At 34.4% G+C, this 7,891-nt stretch overlaps 1 protein-coding gene across 1 annotated transcript in view; it reads left to right on the forward strand.

Annotated features, from left to right (window-relative positions):
* The window catches only part of LOC130623665 (pescadillo homolog), a 103,565-nt gene that overhangs the window by 55,108 nt on the left and 40,566 nt on the right, over positions 1 to 7,891 (forward strand). The window lies entirely within an intron of this gene.

The following is a 7,891-nucleotide window of genomic DNA, read 5'->3' on the forward strand; positions in this document are numbered from 1 at the left end:
CGATAAAAACAAAAAAAAAATTGATCAACTAGAAATGCAACAGTATGCATACAAGGTGTGAAGCGACTTTATGGGGGAGCTGAATAAGACATAGGTGTAGTTCAAAACATTAATCCCACTTAGCTAAACTTGAAGCAGACTGGACGGCACAGTGACTAAGATAGCCGCTGAGAGTGCACATCGCCCAATAGCTAATATCGTCTATTAAGAGAAGTACCCTCTGAGCGCCTTTATAAAAAGAGACATTTTATCGATTTTTCGAATTTCAAGTGGCAGTGAATTATATAGTTTACCCCCTGCAAAATAGAAACTCTGCCGGGCGATTTCTAGTTTGACCCGAGGTAACCTGACAATGCAGCCGTTATTTCGTGTGTTATTGTCATGTTGTTGGCTGACAAAATAGTTGTCAAAATGTTCAGATGTTAGATCATTTAGTAGACACTTTTTGACGAGTACACAAATATTACGGTTGACGAGTCCTGTGATGGATGGAATATTATCACTCCGGACAATCGATCTAGCACGGTTCTCAAGCGATTTTAATTTGTTTAGCTGTGTATTTGTGATAGGTATTCTCAATGCACTACTATAAGTAATTAAAGGTACAATCATCATCGAGAAAACATTGTGTGCGGCTTCAGCGGTAAGGCACGGCCGTAATCTTTGTAGTAGGCGTAAACGGCTGCTGCCGCTTTTATATAATCGGTCGAAGTTGTCATTAAGTATTAACTTGCTGTCGATTACTGTTCCCAGATACTTATACTGAGAAACGAAATTTATCGGATTTTCTTGATATACAACTTGTAGAGCCTTGTCATGTGCTTTCAAGCGTTTAGCCGTTCCGAACAACATGACTTCTGTTTTCCCTTTTTTTAAATTTATAATTAACTCATTTTCACGGAAATATACTGATAGTCTCTCAAGGTTTTGATTGAGAAGTTGTTCAATTCTAGTAACATCTTTATGAGCAACGTATATGACGGTGTCATCTGCGTACATTATAACTTTAGAATTTGAAATATGGTCTACAAAATCATCATAAAAAATTATAAAAAGCAGTGGTCCCAAAATGGAACCTTGTGGAACACCGCAGTAAATTGGCTCGTAGCTAGATCGAATATTGTTAATGTCTACTAACTGACTTCGATTAAATAAGTAGTCGGTAAACCATGCTAGCTCTTTGCCTTTAATTCCGTACGTGCGTAGCTTGTTTAATAATAATGAGAGTCCGATTGTATCAAAGGCTTTCGATAAATCTATATAAACTGCTCCAACTAACTTACCGCCATCTATTTCGCGACGAATACTGTTGCAAAATAAAGTAGAAGCAAGTTTCGTGGAGAACACAAAATTATTATACAATGCAATATTTAAGTTGTATTTAAGGTGGAAATAATGATAAGAATTGATCTGTTGGACGAATATGGCAACATATTGAAAAATCAAAATGTGATTTCTTTCTCAGATTTTATAGCTTTGCTTTTAGGTATTTTCTATAAAACGCGTAAGCGGTCGTGTTCTTTAATTTTCTTTAATTTTGAATCCTTACTTATGCTGCTGACGTCATATTGGGGCAAGTCATGTCTATAAATCACAAGTTGTTACGTGACTTAAAAATGTTATAAATTATAAAATTAATTTTAAAAAAATCTAGTAACTAAAAATCTAGTAACTAAAAAACAGTACAAAAACAAAAGGATATAAAACGTACCTTTGTTTATGCTTTTCATGCAACCACGAACAAATAATGCATTCAAAACAATCTTATTCATTAATCATTCTACATTGTTTTCTTTCAAATATTCGATTCTCTTAATCGAACGTCTCATTTGATTCGAATAAGAAAGGTAAAATATCTACAAACCTTTGGTCTAATTTCCACAATAAATATTCTGTTGGCGCACATGAAAAAATATTGAAGCAATACAATCTCGGTACAAATTCTGGTTTCGTTTAAAACTATCCTTAAGTCAAGGCAAACATTTTCTACATTAAAAGAGCTTGAACGCGCAATATGATAACCTAATGCTTTTAATTCTAAAAAAGTGGAAAACATCTCTAGTCCTGAAATTTTGTTTTTGTTCGACATGTATTCATCGCATTGCCATAAAATTAAAAAATTATCTGTTTTGCGTTTGGAACAAAATAATATTTAACAAATTGTGCATGTGTGTCGAACAGATGAGACAGTGCAAGGTGGATTTTACTTCTTTTTTTTTCAAAAATATTGTTTTAAATTGATTTTCTATGTTGTACATATGATTAAAGTGTGCTAAAGAGCAATAAAAACTTATTTTGCAATTCTGATATTCTTTTTATGTGACAGTAATTAAAAAATAGCCCCGTTACTTAATACAGAACTGATAGCCCAACGCTAGCGGCTTTGACATAGACAACAAACCCTGGAGACGAGGATAATAATTGTCCTGCGTGTGGGAAGTATTTTAAACTTAAGGTTTCAGCAAACACCAACCTTGTCACCAAGGTTTTTGTCTTCTCCTATATTAAAAAGGCAAAAAAACCCTGAGGACGAGGGTGGGCAAACAAGACATCTTAGTGTAAGGTCGATTTACTATTTTGAGAAGATGATCGAAAGCATCGGAACTCATTTTCAAAAAATTAAAGTTGTTTCGCTTTCTATTCAAAATGTCCTTAACTCAATTTTTTTAATTTGTTTTCTTTTTTTGCAGCTTACCTCATCTCTACTTTCTGAACAAATCGTGTTGAAAGAAAAAGTTGCTTCGTTTATTGCTTATTAAACAAGCAATTTTTGTATGTACGTAATGGCTAAGTGAAACCAACTGATCGACAGGCGTATCATCTGCAATAGAATTCTTGCGGGTACGTGCAGATGATGGTATTAATAATTAGTGGTATCGCTTACCAAAATCTTCTTTCTCGATCATGCTGAGGTTTAGAGAACTTTGTTCCAATACTTCAGCTTGTTTTAGAGTCAGCAAAACCGTGTTAGCAAAAAAGGTCCGTCAATGCCATGTGGGGGAGGGGCGCTTATAGACGTTCTAAGACACACAGCTGGTTTGTCATTCTAAACCCCAGAGCTCTCTTAATCTCAAAAAACTCTTGGGACGAGAATGCTGATTTGTCCAATTGGCGAGATCCGCCCCTGACAAATGTGAAAATATTCTAGAGAAACGGGAGATCATAAAAAGCCTAACTAGTTCTGGGGACGATGTTGGTATCAGAGTTTTTTTACAATCAGAATTAAAACCACAAGGGTGTATAAACTTGTAAAGAGGCATTGTGAGTTATGTGAGTGGTTAATTCTTGATTATGAATTGTATTTTACTTTAGGAAACTTTGCGCCAGTTCAAAGGTTCAGGGAAAATAAAGTGTCACAAATGCTCGATTAGGCGCCCACTCATATAAAAGCGCCCCTCTCGAATAATAGCGCACGGGGGTGGTTATTTGATATCTTAGTAGAGCCAAGGGGAGCGTTTATGCGAATATTTTGGAAATTTGAAAAAAAAGACTTTTATTTAAAATAAAGGATTTTTTCTTAAAACCATCTACAGTATGAGATTTCATGTCAAAACGTTTATGTGCTTAGCTGTTCACTATTTATTTAATGACGGAAAGGAAATTTATGCTGCTCAGGGACATGATACCTTCTGTTTTTATATTTACGACATTATAATTTCTAAAACAAAAGCTTTACTAATAACATATCATAAAAATAAGATGTTCTACTAAGCGCTCCTCTCCATTTATCGCTTATCTCAAATAAACGCCTATCCTAGCAAATCAAAACCTTGAATAAGCTCTTAATCGAGCGTTACAGCTAAAATAACGTCTTATTTCCAAGGAAGGAATAGTCTTGTTCTCATTCACCCACATGTGAATTAAAAAACGCTGACACAATCGTGACACTGTGTGAAAAACATTCTTTATGCGCTTTCGCGTAATATGCGATGAATATGTACCTGTTATCGTATAGTACAGAGTACAATATAACATATTGTACTCTGTACTATATTTTTTGTATTATTGATAAACGTATATACTCGTGAAAAATTAATCAACCCACGGGATTCATAGGATTTCGAAAGGGGGGGGGGGGGGTGGAAAGTTAAGTGGCTGGTAAACCAAAGTTGTACAAGCACCTCCATTTTTTATTTTATACTCAGTTGCTAAATGTTCTAAGAAAATTAATGCGGTTTTAAATATGGATTCTAAAATTGAAGTCGATGTTCACAAAAGGTAATCAGGCCAAATCGCAAACCTCTCGTTTACTTCGTGATTGAATTTTGCAGGGTGGCGTAATACACAGCATTCGTTAAATTTTCATACCTATTCTTTATGTGTTCATCCTTTGTATTGATATGTCTGTATAGTTTTTTATTCTTATTTCTGAAACATCATTCATTAACAAGATAGGATTAAGGACTCCATTACACAGAAACTGATCAATGCGAAAACTGTTCAACTTCATCACGTATATTTCTACAGCACTGGCAATCTACCGGGATCTTACTTTCCAACATGTTGCTGATCATGCGAAAGTTACAAATAATTCTGCTGTTTTATCTACAACTCAAGTTCAGCGTTCAAGAAGTTGCTTCTGGGATTGCATCAACACGCCAGGATGTTTTTTTATAAACATTCTTCATCATCCCGATAACAACACGTTTACGTGCAGTTTAATAACAGAAGGTTGGTTCAGACACAAGATGAGATATGCTCTTGGTTACACGTTTTATTCCTACGCAAAAAAGAATTTTCAACTACAGTTAACACATGGGCCAGGATTTTGTATTTCTTATGAGTATTGGACATTAAAGCTTGATTTATGTTCCTCAAAATACACCTATTTTCAGATAGATACTTTCGGAAGGTTGATGGTTGGAGATTTGTGTGTTAGTGTCAATGATGGTAAGTTTCAACTCACTGAAAATTGCGCTACTGGCTTGATGTTTGATTTCGTTGGAACCAAAAATAAAAATGTCCTTAAAATCAAAACTGAGGAAACTCTTTGTGTACATATCCATGACGCGCAATATCTTACACTCTATGCTTTTTTAATACCGGTCGCCGGCTGTCATTATCTTCCTCAAACAGAATACCGTATCATCGAACATTGAACGTCTTTGTTTAACACAGCAACTTCAACTCGATATGCAATAAAGGTTGACTTCGATTGTTTTTGCAGTAAGAAAGCCTAAAAAGATTTCTACAGCAGCTGTGGTTGTGATTGGTTCGTAAGAAGAAAAAGATAAGAAAACGTTGCTGAATTTCGTATGATTAAAAACTAAACTTTTTTGTTACATATATAATAAGTTGATGGGAGATAAAATTTAAACACACACATGTATATATTTTTGATTCCACGATGTAAATATGATTAGAGATTGCATAAATAAAACTTGTGCAGCACATTTTCAAATACACTCGTAAAACAATGTCGTTTTTAATTGCTGCTCTGTTCTTTGCTTCATAATAAGCGAAGATGTGTAATGGTAGCGCATTTGACTTGTAATCATCAGGTTTCAGGTTATGCAAACGAGATTGTCCAAACTCATCATCATCATCATCATCATCATCATCATCATCATCATCATCATCATCATCATCATCATCATCATCATCATCATCATCATCATCATCATCATCATCATCATCATCATCATCATCATCATCATCATCATCATCATCATCATCATCATCATCATCATCATCATCATCATCATCATCATCATCATCATCATCATCATCATCATCATCATCATCATCATCATCATCATCATCATCATCATCATCATCATCATCATCATCATCATCATCATCATCATCATCATCATCATCATCATCATCATCATCATCATCATCATCATCATCATCATCATCATCATCATCATCATCCTCATCCTCATCATCATCATCATCATCATCATCATCATCATCATCATCATCATCATCATCATCATCATCATCATCATCATCATCATCATCATCATCATCATCATCATCATCATCATCATCATCATCATCATCATCATCATCATCATCATCATCATCATCATCATCATCATCATCATCATCATCATCATCATCATCATCATCATCATCATCATCATCATCATCATCATCATCATCATCATCATCATCATCATCATCATCATCATCATCATCATCATCATCATCATCATCATCATCATCATCATCATCATCATCATCATCATCATCATCATCATCATCATCATCATCATCATCATCATCATCATCATCATCATCATCATCATCATGGGTCGGTACACCCTCGTCCTCAGGGTTTTCGCCGTCATCCCTCATATAAAAAAGGCAAAAAACCTGGGGACGTGAGTGTATATCGATACTAACTGGGAATGATTAAGAAGACAAATACTTTTGGAAGCTGCGTAACTCTCTATAATTCTAACGAGTTATATACAGTATTTCTCATTAATTATTTATTATTTTACACAAACAAAACACCAAATCACGGATGGCTATTGAAAATAATAAGTATTTCCGCAGTCTCGTCCCTAGACCTCTTTTAGATGATCAGGGAAAACAAGAATAGCGTTTTTGACGATCACAGAGTAGATGTCTATCATGGTTTTTTCAGCTGGAAAATAACAAGTACAAATACAATATTAGTTCGTGGAGAGCAAGAGTTTTTAGCCCAGATGGTTGTTTATCCTGCTCACCATATACAGAGCTGATAATGAAACAACGTACTACGTAGTGATAATACACAAACTACCAACATAACACTACATACATATCTTTCTTGTCATCACAAAATGTTTCAAATTTTTCTTAATAAATAAATTTTGCGAATGATCACTTCAACGATTTTTGCGGTAATTAGATTTTCGATAGACATAGGTGCTGATTATTATACGTTAAAGGTCGTCATAAAATAGCATGTAAAATTGCCATAAATGCCGGCACCGATAAAAAACCGCATGATTTTATCGATTTGAAGAGTTGATTAACAATTATTAACCAATAAAATTAAAAGTGATATTAAGGATTTTTTCCAGCATGAATAAAAATTCGCGAATTTTTATTTCAGTATATTATAAGGGAATAAACTCGTGCGATTAAGCCTTTTCTAGATTTTTTCGCGGATTTCAACTTTTGAAATTTAGGCCAAAAATCGTGAAATCTCGAAAGTTTCTTCCTTTGAATTTGACAAAGGCTATTGGAAGATAATACATGTGATGTATACGCTGTTTAATAATGAATGAATGAATACATGAATGATGTATGAATAAATGAATGAATAAACAAATAAACAAATGAATAAATGAATATGCGAATACGCGAAGGAGATAGGGTTTGAAGTGCGTTCCTACATATGGAAAATGCAGATGGGAAGTCAGAAAATTGATTCTTAGGGCGTGCTAATTAAAACATGAACTCACCAGAAACCATCAGCAATTATAGCTGCAGTTACCAGGCATCCAGCAGAACCAATCAGAACAGAACAGACCATGAACATAAGAGAACTGAGCATAAACCCACCAAGTTGCGATGCTAACATACATTGTTTTCTAAGACTCCCAGTTAATAACGCATATGCTGCGACTTAAAACACCCACATATAAATACTATTAGACAAAGAAATAACGCAGGGACTCTCTTTGTATAATTTAGACAAAAAAATATAGGTATAAAGACCTATGCTCAAAGAATGTAAACGACAATTGACTTAATCAGAGAAATTCAGCAAAACAAAGACACTTAAGCTTATTTCAGAATCTTTTGGATCCCAGAAAAATCTATTAATAAAAATAATGAGTCGATACTTTCTAAAGTGGCCCTGCTATTTCTTCCCAGCACATGCGCCTGCATTGTAGAATTTTGTAAAGTATTTACATCTTGACTATATTTAAAATCTTTTGCGGAA

Source organism: Hydractinia symbiolongicarpus, chromosome 13 (assembly GCF_029227915.1).
Source record: "Hydractinia symbiolongicarpus strain clone_291-10 chromosome 13, HSymV2.1, whole genome shotgun sequence".
NCBI classification, from domain to species: Eukaryota; Metazoa; Cnidaria; class Hydrozoa; order Anthoathecata; family Hydractiniidae; genus Hydractinia; species Hydractinia symbiolongicarpus.